The sequence below is a fragment of the Xyrauchen texanus genome, chromosome 30 (genome assembly GCF_025860055.1).
Source record: "Xyrauchen texanus isolate HMW12.3.18 chromosome 30, RBS_HiC_50CHRs, whole genome shotgun sequence".
Classification (NCBI taxonomy): Eukaryota; Metazoa; Chordata; class Actinopteri; order Cypriniformes; family Catostomidae; genus Xyrauchen; species Xyrauchen texanus.
The window spans coordinates 31,649,099-31,668,559 of record NC_068305.1 but is presented as its reverse complement, the minus strand read 5'-3'; the positions used below and the strand labels follow the sequence as shown (position 1 = coordinate 31,668,559).

The 19,461-nt window shown below is 38.2% G+C and overlaps 1 pseudogene; it reads left to right on the top strand.

The window, feature by feature from the left end:
* The window catches only part of LOC127623803 (protein enabled homolog), a 150,247-nt pseudogene that overhangs the window by 10,108 nt on the left and 120,678 nt on the right, over positions 1-19,461 (top strand).

The window sequence follows — 19,461 nt, the reverse complement described above, 5'->3', positions numbered from 1 at the left end:
ATCTGGTCTACCCATGCAGAGTCGGCAACTTTTAAATGCTCACAACAAGCAAAGGATGACGACAAGCAAAGCTGCTGCGGAGTCTCAACTGAATCTTGTCGAAAAGAAAAGTGGAAAAAGCCAGGTTTGGAAATTCTTTGTATGTGAGGCTGATGAAAAGGGAAACATCATAGATGAGCAAAAACCTATTTGTAAACGGTCCTTTCGTAATTTTCTGACTAAAGGAGGAAACACATCAAACTTAATAAAGCACCTGAAAGACAGACACCCGGATTAATTCAAGCAAACAAAGCAGGTTAGTTTTAAAGCATATAATTTGCATTAGGGGTGAAACGATTAGTCGACATTGAAAATTTCTCTGGTCATTTTTTTATTTTTGACGTTGTCATTGTCGAAAGGTCTATATCAGCCCCTCCCTCCTGGTAAAGAGCAGCATGAGTGTGGATTACACACACGCACAGGTTTGATCACACTGCTCAGGGAAGTGATCTTATATGTGCCAACCTTGTGAAGTTACCTCCACCTTGCATTTGTACTTTGGAAATTAGATTTTGTTTTTAAACAGCCCAACATAAAATTTTTCAGAGAAACAGTAAATCTGTACATGTTAAGATAAAGCATTTAGGTTAAATTTAGCAGAAGTGGGAGGTTTCCGAAGGCATTTAAAAAGGTTGCTGGTGTTTCTCCCTTTGGCTTGAAACCTGTGTCACTCATCGGAGATGGGTTTTCCTGGTCTCATCATGTAAAACCCAAAATAATTCAAAATCTTTCTACGTGAATTGTGTATCTAATATTTAGTTGGACCGTATTTAGCTTTGATTATGGCACGCATTTGTCATGGCATTGTATTGACAACCTTATGCAACATCACAAAAGTTATTTCCTACCAGACTCCATCATCAATACTTTTTCGGTTAAAAATGAATGCAAGAGTCGAACCATTCTGTAAAGTCTTCTCCAGCACATCCCAAAGACTTTCAATGGGGTTAAGTTCAGGACTCTATTGTGTGTGTGTGTGTGTGTTTATTACACAACTGTTAGACAAGAGACGTTCCATGAGAACTGATGTCTCAGAACGCTCGATGCTTCACTGTTTGTATCACTTCACTTCTGTTCGTGCCGTTCTAAAATAGTGTAAGAGCAGTGCAGATGTAAAAAGAGCCAGATGTGTCTCTTTACATATATTTTTGTGACGTTGTATATTTTAGCCAGCAGGTGGTGGCAAAACACATTTTTGTGTGTAAATAAGTCAGATGAGGTGACATGTATCGCCAGTAAGTATTTTCATTCATTGGCACTCCATGATTTATCAGATTACTTAATACTACACTTCTAAAGCTGGGAAATAGATTTAAACTGCTATAAACTAACAAATTCAGCATTAAGGCTCATCACAGCTGAGAGACACAACAGACTAATTACACAAACTCAAAGCACTTGCCTCTTACCAGAGTTTTCACACTGGAAAGGACATGCTGGCAGAGGACATTGCAGTTTATTCCATGAAATAAAGAGGAATACCCCTGCTTGGATGGCTATTTTTCCACAAAGAAAATAGGATGATTATGACAAACAAAAATTCTTCAGAAAGCTGACTAACCCACAACAGCATCTCTGCTTGGGAGTGGCATCAGATGCAGGTGATTGCTCATGGTCAATCTCCCCCTCTCTCTCACACACACACACACACACACACACACACACACACAGTCTTGTTTCTAAAATATCTTGTTTGAAACTGGCCAAGCCATGATATTAGTTCTAAAGTGACGCTTTTTAGATGCTTGGACGCATTATTTGGTTCGAACCAGCAACAGCAGATTCTGATCCTTCACGTAAGAAAATAGTTCCATGCACAATTGCATTTTTTGTGACCGTACTCTGTTTTGCCTCCATTTTTTAAAATGTACTTGTTCATTGTACTGTTGAATATAACCAATATCACAGGAGCAAGGGTGCGATATGGCCCTAAATCAGCACTGCTGTGATTACCTACAGCACTTGGCCTGTGGCCGAATAACAACAGTGCTGATGTAGGGCCATATTGCACTCTTGCTTGGGTGATATTGCTTAAATATATGTTAATATATATTTTGATACAAGAATCAAAATGTAATATATTCAAAAATGTATATTTCAAAGTATGCCTATTCACTTTTGGATTATGATCTGAGGTAGCTTCAATTGGTCATTTCTAGGCTCAGCAATGTTATGTGGCAATAAAACTTTTTGAGTTTCTGAATGTACTGAATGACCAGGCTATCCCATCAATGGATGAATCGCCTGTCATCAATACCCCCTTTAGCTTTGATTACGCCGTGCATTTGTCAGGGCATTGATTTGACAACCTTATGCAACGTCACAACATTATTTCTGTGCAGAGTTGAATAAAGTTTTGTTCTAGATCTTGTTGATGATGGGAGAGTTTGAACCACTCTGTAAAGTATTCTCCAACATATAGCAAAGACTTGAATGGGACTCTATGTGGACAATTCATGTGTGAAAATGATTTCTCACAGCCCTTGAACTACTTTTTCACCATTTGAGCCCGATTAATCTTGGCATTGTTGTCTTAGAATATGCCCATGCTGTCAGGGAAGAAAAATCCATTGGGATAACCTGGTCATTCAGTACATTCAGATACTCGGCTGACTTCTTTTTATTGTCGCACAATGTCACCGAGCCTAGACCTGACCAGCTGAAGCAACCCCAGATCATTACCGCTATTTAAATTCAAATGGCACCAGGCAGTGTAGTATCAATATTCTAATGACAGAAATCGATATTTTAAGTGAGATTTTTAACATTCATGTTTTAATGTGAGCAAGTATGGGAGAAGACGACATACTGAAGAATTTGATCCATGAATAATCAAATGTTTTATTTGCTCAAACTTCAGAATGATTCAAGAATATACTGTAGGTCATTAACTAGATGATATCGTACAGTTTTTTCGTACAGCTGAATTGCAAAGGATTTCATGTAGTAAACATGCTGGTTCCAAGGTACGCTATTCTCTGGCATCATTTTTGTTTTCTGACACTACTGTCCTATGGTATACGCTACTTCTACACCAAAATAATTGATCCTACTTCTAAGATTTATGCACTTCAATTTCATAACAAAGTTCTATTAAAATGAATTATGCCATGTTTAACTAAATTAAATATTTAGTATTTTATAAAAAAAATACACATTTCAATAATTTGATGGCATTTTTTTTATGATGTTTACTGTAGTTTTTTGCCTTTGTCTTCTTGCTTTTGACCCTTTTTTTTGCTTTTTCGACAGTACAGCTACTTAATCTCCCATTGTCTCTGCTGCTAAAGCATGATAATAAGTGTTCCATTGTGTTCTTTTCTCCCTTTGCATCACCTAACAACATTGTGCTACATAAGCATAGCCAATATTATCTGTATAGGTGGTAGCGAATGAGTAGGATTCTCTTCGATGTTTAGTGAAACACCGCAGGTCATGTGATTTCAACATGGAGATACACATTGAAGGGGGTGACCTGCACCATATGTATCCCTGTGTGTTTGTGAAGCTGTAGCTGTAGGAATTGCTGTTCGGCAGGCAGCTACCCCTTTAGGATGCTGTCACTGTACAAGAATACTTTGCAGTGTGAAGTTTGGGTTTGTTAGAAGCTTTAGGGGCAGTACGTGGTGTTTGCATTTTACCATGTGGAGGAGGATACAGATAATTACTCTAATGTGTAGTGTTGAAACGGCTGTGAATGTTATCACAACACGGAATTCTGATGAGTCTGCACATTGCACAGTTGTACAGTTATCTCAAAGAAGACCGTGATGTGGTAGGAAGCCTTGAATAAGACTCATGCATTTATTAGCCAATAAAAACCCTCTGGCTTGCAAAGAGATATTAATAGCGGTGCTCGCTAAGGCAAGCATCACTATTACTATTGCTCATACTTGGGGTTAGTGGTTTGTTCAAATCCTTAAGCCTAAGTATTAAACATTTGGAGTGTGACTCATCCTGCAACATACAGTATGTACTACAGACCTGAATGATGCCTCAAATCGCATGGCTTGAGGAAAGGTGTGCTAATAATTTTCTAAGAGAAAAGACTTGTGGATGATAAAATGGGGGAAAAACAATAGATTTTGATGGTGTTTCAAAGACATTGGAGGAGGGCACTTTTTACTTGGGCCAGAAAGTAACCACCCAAAATTCCCTTGCAACATACTAAAAACCACTCAAAACACCTAGCATTTTAGTGAGTTTTCCATAGACAAGCTTTCCCTTTTTCTTCAGGAAATAGAAAAAATCTAGTTACTACATGCTATTCTACTATAGTTGCTATGGCAGTTGGAAATGGGAATCTGTGACAATCAAATGTTGGTATTCATTTTATGATTTATTTCAGAGCCGGTTTTTTAATCTCTATTCTTTTTCTTCTTTTTTTTTACATTTTTATTATCTTTATCGAAATTTGATGCACTGTGAATATTAACCACTGTATCCAAAGCTGCACAATTGATGTGAGCTTTGATTTGTTGAGAGGCAATCAGTCTGCATTCCTTGTTGCTGGCCTCCAATGCCCTATATTGTAGTGTCCTGCTATTTTGAATAAAACCTCTCTCTTTTGTGTGCGCAACAATGGAGCCTGAAACTGGATTGTTGGACACAGTCTGTAAAACCACTTGCTTTGTGGCTGTTTAACAAAACATCCATGGCCCTTGTGTGGAGGAACCATCAAAGTGAACTTCTGGATTCTGAAGTCTGATTATCAAAAACCGCAAGGACTGCCTTGAAAGCTTGGATCGAAATTAGCGGGGGTGGTTTTCGGACAAGTGTACAAGAGTTTGATGAAAGACTGCTTTTTCTACTTTTTTGCAAGGGGAAAAAAAAAAACACCTACTTGAACATGTACAAGAAAGCTTCATATCTGGATATTCTGCCCTAGGGCTGAGTGATATAGAATATGAACACTTATTTACTGGTGATTTAAAAAAAAAAAATTATTTGGTTGAGCAACATTGTGAATATCACAGTTATTTTAATGTGACTTTTATTTGTCCCTTTTTTTATTTTTATGAATCAATTCTAAACTCTGATGAAAAGGATTGGTTTGCACCATCACTCAAAAGTTTTTAGCAAGAGTAGCATTTTGATGTATTCAAATTTGGGCTGTAAACTCAAAACTAAAAATCTTTCAGTTGAATAAATGACATGCTGATTTGATTAATCCCAAATAATTGCATACTTTACAAACAAGTAAAGCATTGATAAGACAATAAAAAAGTGGCTTTAGAAATCAAATTGTAATTTTTTTTTCTCCAGTATCATTGAACAAGCTTACAGTCAACAGCATTCCATTTTGCAATCGAGTTCTTACAGGATGCATTACTTGTGTTGCGTCAGTGTTATTTTTAACTGTCGGTCAATGCAAAGCAACTGTCGGTATGCTTTTGAAGTGTCTGACTTGTAGGCTATTCAGCATCATAAACCGCATGGTTTTTAGTATGCTGTGTGAAATTAAAAGTATTTAAAACCATGCATTCTGTCAAGTATTCTATGTAACCGGCTCTCATTCAATGGCTGCGCTTCTGAGGTTTGTTGAGGCGTGCTGACTGCCCCTTGCTGACCCATCTTGTGAAAACAGTTGCATGTACTTCAAGCTTGAATTGCTCAGATGGTAGGAAAATACACACTTTTATGACAGAATTGATATATGGTTGATTTAATTGGCTTAATTTTTGAATGCGTTACTTAACATTATTAAGTAACAATAATTTTTTTTAGTCGACAGCCCTAATTAAAATGTTTTCTAAGTAAATATTGCTGCTCATTACTGCATATTGTTATATTTACCAATATGTAAGTAAATGATCAGTTTAACTAGATTTGTCATTTTATTTCTTGCATTACACTTGTTTAATTTACTTTGCTACAATGGCTGAATTGACTAAAATGATGGTTCCTCTGGCTAAAAAACCAACAAACATTTCATGTCATTTCAGAGCAAATGCATACATATCAAGATGTATATTGAATGTCATTCAAAAGATTAAAAATATATATTTTTATTTTTTTCAATACCACTATACTTTTTTTTATGTTTTTTTTTTTATGGGCCAGTGGAAAAGACTATATTTAATTTATGCCCAAGTACTTTTATTTTTTTGCCTTTTTGAATATTTCATCATTTGTGGCAAAACTAAGAGAATGATTTACGGCAGAGTTCTTTTTCTAATCCCACTTTGTGCCCTTTTATCACTATCAGCTTGAATGTAAAGGCTACATTTAGCAATACCCATTTACTCTGCAACTGCTAAGAAGCGTCACATGATCCTTCGGCCTGGATGCCGTGCAGCAGCACTGTGGCGTCCCATGTGCAGCGGAAAGAACTGAGCACAGCCCTAATCCAGCTACACAATTGAACCCAGCTGCTCGTCTGCATTTTGCCTGCCTCAAACTGTGAATTTCACATCATCCAAGCCAAGAGAACATCCCTAAAACAAAACAAAAAAACAGCATCTAAACTGACACCACAATATACTAATCAGACTCACTGTGCTTGTGGCACGGCTTGCTTATTTAAGCAGTGATTGAAATTTAAAGGGATAGTTCACCTCAAAATGAAAATTCTCTCATTTACTCATCCTCACGCCATCCCAGATGTGTATGGCTTGCTTTATTCTGCGGAACACAAATGAAGATCTGAATAGCTCTGTAGGTCCATATAATGTAAGTGGATAGTGAGCAGTACTTTAAAGCTCCAAAGCACAGATGGTTGATACGATATATTAACCATATTAACGATAACTTTGGGTAAGAAAAAGCCTTTATTATCTGGAACAGTTTTTTCTCCCTCACTCTGGAGCCTAATACTGTAATTTGATGTTTTGTGTAGTGATTTACAACAGCTAAGATATTGAGTTGTTAATGCCTAAAATCATCTGTTGTAAGGAAGCGTGTCTTCATAAGAAATGTTTCTTCCATTTAAAACTGTCATCAAATTCTTGTGTGAATGTCCATGGCCCCTCACCTTTTGCATGGGCATTGTTCAGCCTGTCTGCAGCAAATTCTTCTATAATGGATTATTTGCTGGCTCCTTTTGTGGAGTAACTTTTCCACATTTGTAATTATCTAAGCATATATCTTAAATCACATCAGAAAAATTATCTTTAGCCATACCTACAGTGAGGAAAATAAGTATTTGAACACCCTGCTATTTTGCAAGTTCTCCCACTTAGAAATCATGGAGGGGTCTGAAATTGTCATCGTAGGTGCATGTCCACTGTGAGAGACATAATCTAAAAAAAAAAATCCAGAAATCACAATGTATGATTTTTTAACTATTTATTTGTATGATACAGCTGCAAATAAGTATTTGAACACCTGAGAAAATCAATGTTAATATTTGGTACAGTAGCCTTTGTTTGCAATTACAGAGGTCAATCGTTTCCTTTAGTTTTTCACCAGGTTTGTGTACACTGCAGGAGGGATTTTGGCCCACTCCTCCACACAGATCTTCTCTAGGTCAGTCAGGTTTCTGGGCTGTCGCTGAGAAAAGATTCTCTATTGGGTTTAGGTCTGGAGACTGGCTAGGCCAAGCCAGAACCTTGCTTCTTACAGAGCCACTCCTTGGTTATCCTGGCTGTGTGCTTCGGGTCATTGTCATGTTGGAAGACCCAGCCTCGACCCATCTTCAATGCTCTAACTGAGGGAAGGAGGTTGTTCCCCAAAATCTCGCAATACATGGCCCCGGTCATCCTCTCCTTAATACAGTGCAGTCGCCCTGTCCCATGTGCAGAAAAACACCCTCAAAGCATGATGCTACCACCCCCATGCTTCACAGTAGGGATGGTGTTCTTGGGATGGTCCTCATCATTCTTCCTCCAAACACGGTTAGTGGAATTATGACCAAAAAGTTCTATTGTGGTCTCATCTGACCAAATGACTTTCTCCCATGACTCCTCTGGATCATCCAAATGGTCATTGGCAAACTTAAGACAGGCCTTGACATGTGCTGGTTTAAGCAGGGGAACCTTCCGTGCCATGCATTATTTCAAACCATGACGTCTTGGTGTATTACCAACAGTAACCTTGGAAACGGTGGTCCCAGCTCTTTTCAGGTCATTGACCAGCTCCTCCCGTGTAGTTCTGGGCTGATTTCTCACCTTTCCTAGGATCATTGAGACCCCACGAGGTGAGATATTGCATGGAGCCCCAGTCCGATGGAGATTGACAGTCATGTTTAGCTTCCATTTTCTAATGATTGCTCCAACAGTGGACCTTTTTTCACCAAGCTGCTTGGCAATTTCCCCGTAGCCCTTTCCAGCCTTGTGGAGGTGTACAATTTTGTCTCTAGTGTCTTTGGACAGCTCTTTGGTCTTGGCCGTGTTAGTAGTTGGATTCTTACTGATTGTATGGGGTGGACAGGTGTCTTTATGCAGCTAACGACCTCAAACAGGTGCATCTAATTTAGGATAATAAATGGAGTGGAGGTGGACATTTTAAAGGCAGACTAACAGGTCTTTGAGGGTCAGAATTCTAGCTGATAGACAGGTGTTCAAATACTTATATGCAGCTGTATCATACAAATAAATAGTTAAAAAATCATATATTGTGATTTCTGGATTTTTTTTTTAGATTATGTCTCTCACAGTGGACATGCACCTACGATGACAATTTCAGACCCCTCCATGATTTCCAAGTGGGAGAACTTGCAAAATAGCAGGGTGTTCAAATACTTATTTTCCTCACTGTAAATTGGGTTAGCTGGTTTTCTTGCTTGGCAAACTGATGTTTAGCAGCCTGAACAAGTACCCAAAACTAATAAAACCGATCAGTCTAACCAGTTTGGGGGTCCAGCCTAAGACCAGTAAACCAACTTGGCCTGTTTTTTCAGCAGTGAAATGTATCTAGACATATGTATCTCAGCAAAATGAATATACATCCAATACAACTTTTGTTTTCTGTTGAATAGATTTGGTGTTGATCCATAACGGTACAGGCTGTAGAATTTCACTAAATCAGGATAGTATTTAATGGTTGGCACAGGAGTAAACGCATTGTCATGAGGTTGGCACAGATACTTATGCCTGTGGTGATTTATACAGTTGACCAGTGGGCAGAAATGAGTATGTGTTATCCCTTAAACACCCTCATTGCAACAGATGATGTGACTGATAAATGCAAAGCTTATGAGAATGGTTGTGTGATAGCATTTGCCATGAGCTCCTGGGTTGTTAAGTGGTTATATGCTTCTTGAAAAGCCACATAGCATAATTTCAACTCCACTTGAAAAATAAATGGTGTTTGATTACTAAATTCCCTGTGAGGAACTGCACTACCCATAATCATCAAGAGCTCCACCAATCAGAAGTCTCAGTTACTGTGCAAACAACAACAGAGCTTTGTGTTTTTTGTAGGCAAACCCGGAAGGCTTCCTTGGCTTCCCTCTGGAATTTCCAATGGGGTTTTTTTTATGGGTTTTTCAATTTATGATTAAAATAAGGGGCAAATTCCAATCGAAGGTGATCAACCCCAATGCCCTTCTCACTCCGAAGGACAGATCGCTTGATGTGAGCAATATCAAAAGGAGCATGGTAATACTGTTTGAATGTAGCCTGCCTTTTGCTAACAGTCTTGCGGTAGTGCCCTTCGTAATAAAAAAAAGGTGTCCCCTTCCCGCAGTGCCCTTCAAGGGTGCAGAAATTCAGATAAGTAAAACATTGTGGTAAACATTACTTGAAGATGCATGGACATTTTGTTTTTCAAAATAAATAAAATCAATTTTGAATTTTAAATGCACCTTATTTGAAAAGCAATATGCATGTTGCCAACAAGTTGCTAAATATAGACAAACATATTTTGAATAGTTTACATTTATTTTATTCTTGAAATTTTTTCTTTTTCGATATAAGTCAATGGGCCTATATTGTGCAATTATTTTTGATTAAATCATGCCATTCACAATACTTGATGGGAATTGTAGTTCATTAACAGTAAAGTGCACAGTCTTGCACCTTTTGTTGCATTTTTCTGATTTGCAAATACATTTTCCTTTAAATCGATGGTTGTAATGTTGTCTTAAATCTGATTGGTTTGATTTATGGTTTAGAGCTCCAATAGAAAGAACTCCCAACTTGCTTTCTCTGTAGAAGTACACTTCCCTTTTATCACTTCAAATTGTTGCCCTTTTTGTCCATAGTTGTAGTTAAGGAACTCTCAGTGGTGTGTCTACATAACAGTTGGTCTCCATGTTTACCCATCTGTCTGAGGGAGAGCAGCTGTCCTTCAATAGTCTTCTTTATTACCCCTGAGTGTTTTCCTTGTTTCTGTTGTCCTGTAGTCTGTGGGTTATGTTACCTTTCTGCTGGTACTGGGATTTCTTACTCGTTCTACATAATTGTTCTAGTGTATGGTTGTGTGCTGGGGTTAGTGGGACAGAGGGACCTTTTTTCTGTAAGCACTTCAAGGGACTGTTTCTGATGTTGAAGAGGAGCGTTGGCCTTAATTTTTTATTTAATAAATGGCATTTCCAAGTTCTGTTTTTAGGCCAAAATGAAGATAAATTAAACATTATTAGGATATGTAATGTATAAAGAAATATATAGTTTTGGACCCCTAAGATTCTTTTGCATTGTGACATTGTCATGACAATTAAGCACCCTTCCCCCTCTCAAATTCTCATTATTGTAATGCAATAAAACAAACGGAAAAACAAACAAACAATCAGTCTCATTACTGTAATTCATAAATGTGTTGAAATGGTAAAACATGTATGCAGCAGATTATTTGTTCTTCAATTTATGCTTAAACTATAAAATCCTTGTATTACAGTATGCTTTAATTATAATAATAACCGTAATGTAAATCTCATGGAAGTCACCAATAGTTTGTCGGTTTCTTGTGGATTTTATTTTTCTGCGACCGGTCGACCAAGACTCTTCTCATCGACTAACATTTGGTCTACTATTAGGGGGACAGCCCTAATATATTATAAAATGTTAGCCCCAACTCGAACCCTAATCCTAACCATCAGTGGAGAAAAAATTTATTGTTAGAGGGAAAAATATAACCTCCGAATCACACTGATTAATGCGATTACTTCCAGGTTCCACCTTGGCATCTGAACTAGGGTCTCCCACAGTGCTGACACAATGTGCTTTCGGTTGCACCACGTGAAGTTAAACATGCTGGAGCCGATGCAAAAATGTCTGATAGGAGATCCCACTTGTCGGTGAATCTCGGCATAATGTGGCCAATCCTAGGGTACCACTGACTCTGAAACAACATGCCGTCTTGCCATGTGATCATTTTGTTTTATATTGGGTTGAAATGTGTCCTAGACATGTTTTTGTGAAATTCACTAGAAATTGTTTAATTGGGGTTTACAAGGCCTGTAGAAGGAAAAGAAGAAAATTCTCGGAAAACCTTTAAAGACTAAAGGGCAAACTGTGCTTAGTTATGTCATTGAAACATCTCTTTAATTGGGCCATACACATTGGCTTACCAGCATTGATTGTTGTAAAACAGCTGAATGAGACATCAGCTATATTTTTCTGTCTTTCCATGTGTCAATCCCAAGCAAACTTGTGCCAGTGGGTGAAACAGGTGAGCCTTAGTCAATGGCATATAACCATCCCTTTCATTAGGTTGTTAACAACAGAAAATTCCCACACCTGTCAGCTCTCTCAGAGAACGTTAATAAAGACTCTAAAATGGTTTCATTGACAGATGCATAGGGAGATCAAGAGTATTTATAAGTACATGCTGGTCGTTATTTGTTTACAATTAACCAACTGGAGTCATGGTGATTTTTAGTGGCTGTTTGAAGTCAGTTCCCTCCAAGTTCACACATGTGCCATAGAGTAACCACAGATGAAGTTCATTACATTAGCTATGGACCGTGTTCAATAGTTTTGTCAACAAATGACTACTGAAATGTTTGGCTTTGGAAGTGTGCTTGTGCTATCTTTACAATAAATGCAACCTTGTTTGATATTTGTTATTTAATGCAATGACATTCATACATTTTTAAGCATGTCTCAAGTGTCCAAATACTTTGAGATGCCACAGTTGCTGTTGTACATGACTGCATGGACAATGACAATGCAGTTCCTCTGCTCCTGCTGGCCAGTGGCAGCACATTAAACATTCTGTGAAGTTTCATTGCAGCGTCAGAATATTAACCAGCCCTCCAGCACTCCCCATCTCTGCTGCTTCCGTCCTCCCACTGGCCATGTGCTGAAAGGGTCTCTGGAGCGTTATCATGGTGCCCAGCCAGCCCTGGAGTGATTTATGTGAAGAATTTCTCTGCTTCTCTCTTTCTCTCTTCTCATTTGATCAATGTTCTCTCCCTGTCCGCTTGGGAATAATGTGCTCTGCGAGAAGCGAAGAAAGAGTTCTAGGCCCAGCGCAAAGCAGCTCTTAATTAATCGAAAGAAATTATGATACAAGATGAATGAGACAGTTAAGAGGATGTTCTCACGCAGTCTCGGCACGTTCTGCTAATCAAGAGAGCTGTTGAAATGAGTATTGAAGTGGCTTTGCTGAAACCACATTTGCTGTCTGAAGAAAGATCTCCTGATCTGGTGTTTTCTCAATACAAAGGAATAGCCCAAATGTATGAATGGTGCTGATGTTTTTGTTGATCGTTTCCTGTGTTTGGGTATGATTGGTCACAGATGGAATCTACAGAATTTCAGATTTTCTTTGCATATTCAGGATGGAAATCAGTGGATTTAAACATGGTACAATATGTTAAACTGAGCTGAGAGTTCTACATTTTATTAGTGGTCAATGATAGGACTGTGCATTATTCTAAAACAACGATCTTGATATTTTTCAGCCTTTTGACAATATTCAATAGGCTATACTGTTCACTGTTGTTATGCAGTTGCTCTGAAATGGGTTAACTCTTTCAGAACCCAATTATGTTCTGGAGTAACGTGATCATGAGAATTTGTATGTATTCTTACGTAAAGTTTGGTTCCAGCAAACATACATTTTCTTTCATTTGCATAGACAACGAAACATACAATATTGATGTATTGACAGCATCTAAACATAATTTTATGTATTAACACCTAAAGCAACGTACACATGTTTGCGTGTACTGTTTGAATTCATTAATATTGAATAATTCATAGAATTAATCAGATAATTAAATTTATAATCAATGAGATTATTTAAATGCTATCACAATTATTTAACACATTTGACATTATAATATGAGTTTAGGGCGATTTCCTGCTGCCCTATAAAACATTTTAAAGGATTATATCATTTTAACCAAGAATAAACTTTAAAATGAACAAAAACACTGTAATTGTTTAATCCATTTATTAATCATTACATTTTTTTTTGTTTGCCATTGGACACAAGGAGTTTTCAGAATATGCCAAAAAAAAAAAAGAAACCACAAAAACCACCATAAAACAATACAAAAAATTAATCCATACATTTGTTCTCTATAATACAAAACTTCAGACTACTTTCTGTGAAAAACGGATCCAAATTCAGTTATTAAATGATCTCCACCATCCACCGCAGCGCTATCGCCCCCGCTGTAACGGTCTACACGTGTTGCAACAAATTATTGCTACTGTACATTTAATCTACTTGTTACATGATTTTATGTTGTTAAAATGCAGTTGTTCAGAGGTTGGGGTAGGGTTAAGGGATCTAAAATGTCTATAAACAGTACAAATTTGCAACTATATTTGTAATTAATTTGTGTATTCAAATATAGTTTTAATGGATTCGTCAATATTTACGTTGCTAAAGCTATAAAGACGTCAAAATGTTGAAATTTTAAATGCTTTCAAATGTCAATATTGTACATTTTAGTGTCATGTAGGCTGTCTGTAGACACAAAAAACATGACCATGCTTTATCTACTCTAATTGGAGCCATAAATTATTATCAATTAAAAAAAAACTCTGGTACGGTTATGTTTTAATAGCATTTTATTTTTGTTATGCTTTTTCAAAGAACATTTGGCTGGCACAAAATGACAAAATCCTTTAAAAATAAAAACACCAAACACCCTTGGAATGGGCACAGGGTCTGAAAGCGTTCAAATATTTTGTGTATTTAACCAATTTTTGTAATTGTTACCAGATCAATCTAAAATCAGAATGAGCTTTATTGCTAAGTATGCTAACCCACACAAGGAACTTTTCATGGTGACTGAAGCTTCCAGTGCAAAGAGAATGCAACCATATATGTATACATGCATTCAAACATATACATTTAAACATTATATACATATAGTGACATAAAAACAAGATATAACCAATAAGAAAAAGAAAAATGTACAATAGAGGAATAATATTAACAAATATTTTATATACAGTTATGTGCAGGTGATTTAATGTATTGAAGATGCTGGATATGTTAAAGAATATAAATGAAATATGGATATAAGTAGGAATGGGTGGATTCATTATTGCACATTGTTGTATTGACAAAATTAATATATTTGGAGGCAGTTTTAACGGTTCATGAGGTGGATGGCATGAGGGGAAATGACTGTTCCTTTGACTGGCTGTTCTGGTGCTCAGTGCTCTGTAGCACCGGCCAGAGGGCAACAGTTTGAAAAGTGTGTTGGGTGAATGGGGTCAAGAGTGATTTTACACAAGTGTGATGAAAAGGGCTGGTAAAGTTCTAGCAGGGTGGGTAAGGGAGTGCCATTTAATCCTCTCAGCAGTCCGAGCTATCCTTTTAAGTTTTCTGATGTCTGACTTGGTAGCTGAACCAAACCAGACAGTTATAGAAGTGTAAAGAAAGTGCAACCATTGGGCTTTTTTCAAAATTGAGTCTGGGTGTCTCCCACTTCAGGTTCTGTGAGATGGTAGTGCCCAGGAACCTGATTGACTCCATTGCTGCCATTGTGCTGTTTAGAACGGTGAGCGGGGTTAATGTTAGGGTGTTCCACAAAGTCCACTATCATCTCCAATGTTTTGAGCGTGTTCAGCTCCATGTTGTTTTGACTGCACCAGACGGCCAGCTGTTCAACGTCTCTTCTGTATGCAGACTCCTCGTCATCTTTGATAAGGCCGATGACTAGTGTTGTCTGCAAACTTCAGGAGCTTGTCGGAGGGGTACCTTGGCGGTGCAGTTATTTTTTTTACAGTGCTGTGTTAATTTAGTCCATAGGAGAGTGGGGTTGATGGTGTTAAAAGCAGAACTGAAGTCAGCAAATAATCCCTGGTCTGTCTAGATGAAGTATATAATGCTGTCCCATATTGACTGCATCATACACAGACCCGTTTGCTCGATAGGAAAACCACAGGGGATCCAGGAAGGGTTCAGTGCTTCAGGAGGGCCAACACCAATTTCTCAAATTACGTCATGACAACAGACGTCAGAGCGACTGCATGTAGCATTAAGACCTGTGGAGCGTTTGAAGCAGCAGTGAACTTCACACTGCTCCAGTGATCTGTTCGAGATCTGTGTGAAGATTGGGGCCTGCTGGTCAGCACAGGATTTTAGACAAGTGGGTGACACACCGTCTGGGCCCTGTATATTTCTTGTCTTCTGTTTACAGAAGACCCGGCACACAACCTTCACAGATCTTAATTGCAGGTTGAGTAGCAGGAGAGGGGAGGAAGGTGGTTGTAGGAAGTGTAAATGTTTGTGTGCTGTGAAGGTTGGAGCGGATGTGTGGTGTGTGTGACTGGGCTTTTCAAATCTTCAGTAATACGTATTCAGATCGTCAATCAGTTGTTGATACCCTACAGTGTTGGGGGATGGTATCTTATAGTTGGTAAAGTCTTTCAGGCCTCTCCACACTGATGCAGGGTCGTTAACTGAAAGCATATATATATATATATATATAATTTATTTATTTATTTCAGAATAGCTTATTTTAGCCACTCTAATCTCCTTTTGTCAGTCTGTTTTTGGCCTGATTGTACAAGATTTTTATCCAAAATCCTGTAAGCATCCTCTTTGGCCTGATGAAGCTCCCCGAGTTTTGCTGTAAACCATGGTTTGTCATTGTATGTTAAATAAGTCCTAGTAGGAATGCACATATCCACATATCAGTGCAGTCAAAGCATGATTGTAGTTCCAGCTCTGCTTCATTGGGCCAACTCTTTACAGTCTTTATGACAGGTTTAGCTGATTTTAGTTTCTGCCTGTAGATCGGAAGATGAAACAGACTGTGATCTAGGGGTAGAGCGATATGCATCCTTTATTGGTGTGTAGCAATGATCCAGTTTATTTCTGTCAATGGTGGGGCATGCCATGTGCTGTGTTGGGCAGTTCACATGTGATATTTGCCTTGTTAAAATCTCCAAGAATAATATGAAGTGAGTCTGCGTAATGTTGCTCAGTTTCTTTGATATGATCAGCCAGCTGTTGCCGTGCTGCGCTCATACACACGTGTGGAGAAATATAAACGCACAAGAATACAAAAGGAAAATTCCCACAGTGAGTAGAAAGGCTTACATTTTATGTAGAGCACCTCTAAATTAGGACAGCACATCTTCAACATTGTTACATCTGTTAACCAAAATTAGTTTATGAAAAACACGTTCCTCCACCTCTCGTTTTCCCCATTAACTCCGCGGCGCGATCTGGAAGTCCATTAGATGTAATGTGCTGTCTGGAATGGCTTCACTCAGCCAGTGAAGCCACTTTCCATGAAGGACAATTTGCAAAGTCCTTTTTTTTTTTTTTGCAGGTGAGAAGTAATTTGTCTGTTTTGTTAGGAAGAGAGCAGTGATTCGCTAGATGGATGCTTGGCAGTGTGTTTCAAAAGCCGTGCTGTCGGAGCTTGACCAGCGCGCCAGCACCCTTCCCACGTTTGCGTCTTTTAATGTGCTTGAACAGCACCACTGCTTATCCGACTAAAATGTCCAACAGAATGTCCGAATAATCAATCAAATAAGCGTGTGCTGCCAAATGTTCAGCAGCTCGTCTCTGGTAAAACTGATCAGAAATAATTTACTAAACACAGGACAAACAAACATAAACGGCTCTTGGAGAGCTCCATACCGAGGCAGCCATCCACAGCTACATCTTGGGAAGAATTTAAATCTAGTTTTAGAACACAAAGAATAATAATATTTAGGCTAGTCATTGTATGTTATTTGCAACAAGATGGCAATACAGAGCAATAAACAGCTATCTATCTAATATATATATATTTAGAGATTAACATCGAGTGATGACTCCAGTGAATTGTTGAATCATAGTTTTGAATTGATTCACTGAAACGGACAGTTTGACTTTTTTTTTTTTTTTTTAATATTGCAATATTCAGATTGTTACTTAATTTGTATAGCTCGAAATCATTGCTAATATATTGTGAATGTTTGACATGTCCCCACCGCTAGTTAATAGCATTGTCAAATTGGCCCACATTTTTAATAGGCCTAAACACGCAGCAAGAGCATGTTTATTCAGAGCAGTGATTCTACGGGAGTTCTGTTGACGCAAACAGTGACTTGGACTTTACGATTCACGCCACTGCAATTGTTTGGTCTGGGTAAACTGGTCGTCCTCCTAGCATGGAGGAATTACGGAACTTAAAGAGTTTCTGTCTGTGTTAAAAGGGTCAGATTTCCATTTCCAGTAACATGAGAGATTAAGACCCTCTTAGAAGCCTGTGATGGAGAGAGATATCCACACTTGGTGTAATTTTAAAATCAAATTACTTTTAAGATCAATTACACACTTCAAAGAGAACCAATGGCAAATGTGAATGCAGCTGTGTTTTTTCGCACGGCTTGAAAATGCTCAGTCTGCAGTCTTGCTCAAACCCCCTAAAGCTGATCCTTTGGCCGACTTTAGAGTCTGGACTGACTCTAAAAAAGCCCTGCCATGCACAGTGTGATTAACTACAGCTTGCCTGTTAAAGCCACAGTCTTTAAATGACTGGCTACACTACTATATTGCTCTAAAACACACTGCAAAGAGCACTTGATACAACAGCCTTGCTACAAGGTTGAAGTACATCTGACGATGTAATCTTTTTCCTCAAGATAACAGGGTAGTCCTAAAATTAACTTTTGAAATTGTTGAATCAATTGCATCATTAAAGTCAACTTGAAATGCTGTAGGCAACACATTTTACTTCAGTAAACTACACATTTCTGAGTGAAGTAAGATTGGGGGGCGCTGTAATTTTTTTTCCATTGGGAATTGATTTGGCATTGTATACTAAACTGGAACCAGGTGGTTGGAGGAGGGGGGCTTGTGAAGTAAATTGTTTTAGATGCATAGGAAGTTATAAAATTGGCATTATATATTACGAAGACAAGCTTTTAATGTTTTTTTGAATAACGTAATAGTTTTGTTCTTTTTTGATAAATGAGGGATGAGTCAAAATTGTTTAGTAGTAAACCACATTATGCCACAAATACTGTCAATTGAGCTTAACTTGCAACAACCCCAGGGCATTTCTTTAATCTGGAATAATGTGGAATAACTTCACAACAAGATCAGCAATGTGCATTAGAAAAGGTAATGTGTCAATTTAGATTTTATGCCAACTTTAAATATTATAAATCTTCACTCTGACAGGTGTCATAAGAATCGTGCAAAATGAGCATAGCACTAAACAGTGTGGTTTAGCTGATGTTTGCACAGGGAGGCTGTATGTTCTTGAGTGAATGCAGTTTGCAGATGTCCCTGGAGACCACTGCAGCATGTGTTAGCACAAGGCCAGGCTGGGGTCACATGGCCGTGCCTGGCTTCTGTTTCATAACAAAGATCCTACAGCCAGTTGTGCTGCAGCAAAGACAACTGCAGCCAGATCACTTTATCATTAATGTCAAAATGTCCCTTTGATGACATGTCTTAAAGGGATAGTTCACCCAAAAATGAAAATTCGCTCATTCACTTACACTGATGCCATCCCAGATGTGTTTGACTGTCTCTTCAGCAGAACATAAATTTTGATGTTTAGAAAAAGGTTGATGCTCTGTTGGTCCTTAAAATGTAAGTAAACAGGTGCCATCAGGCTGCTGGCTATTTGACAGTCCAAAAGGCATATTTAGGCAGCATAAAATTCATCCACACGAGTCGATCAATAACAGTCTTATGAAGCAAATCGATGTGTTTGTGTGAGAAACAAATTGATTCCTGGCAGCAGTCGACGCATCAGTGACATAAGCGCGCTAGCAAGTTCACGCGGAAAGTCGGAAGCATGCACGCGCTTTGTATACAACAAAGAAACGAAAGTAACGCAAGAGTTAGTTCAAACTGCATCCCAGCACTGGCCAGAAGAAATTATTTAAATTTAAATCTTTTTGATTTATTGATTTGTTTCTTACACCAACCCATCGCTCAACTAGTGGCGCACAATCTCCTCTAACAAAACACATCATTACTGCTGTTTCACTGCACAGTGACTGTAAGATGAAGAGAAGCACTGCCCAGCAGAACATTTGGCATTGCTGGGCGAAGAGGGGCTGTAAAAATTCAAAAACAACCTATACTCATAAGGAGATAGAGCTGTAATCTAGCTAA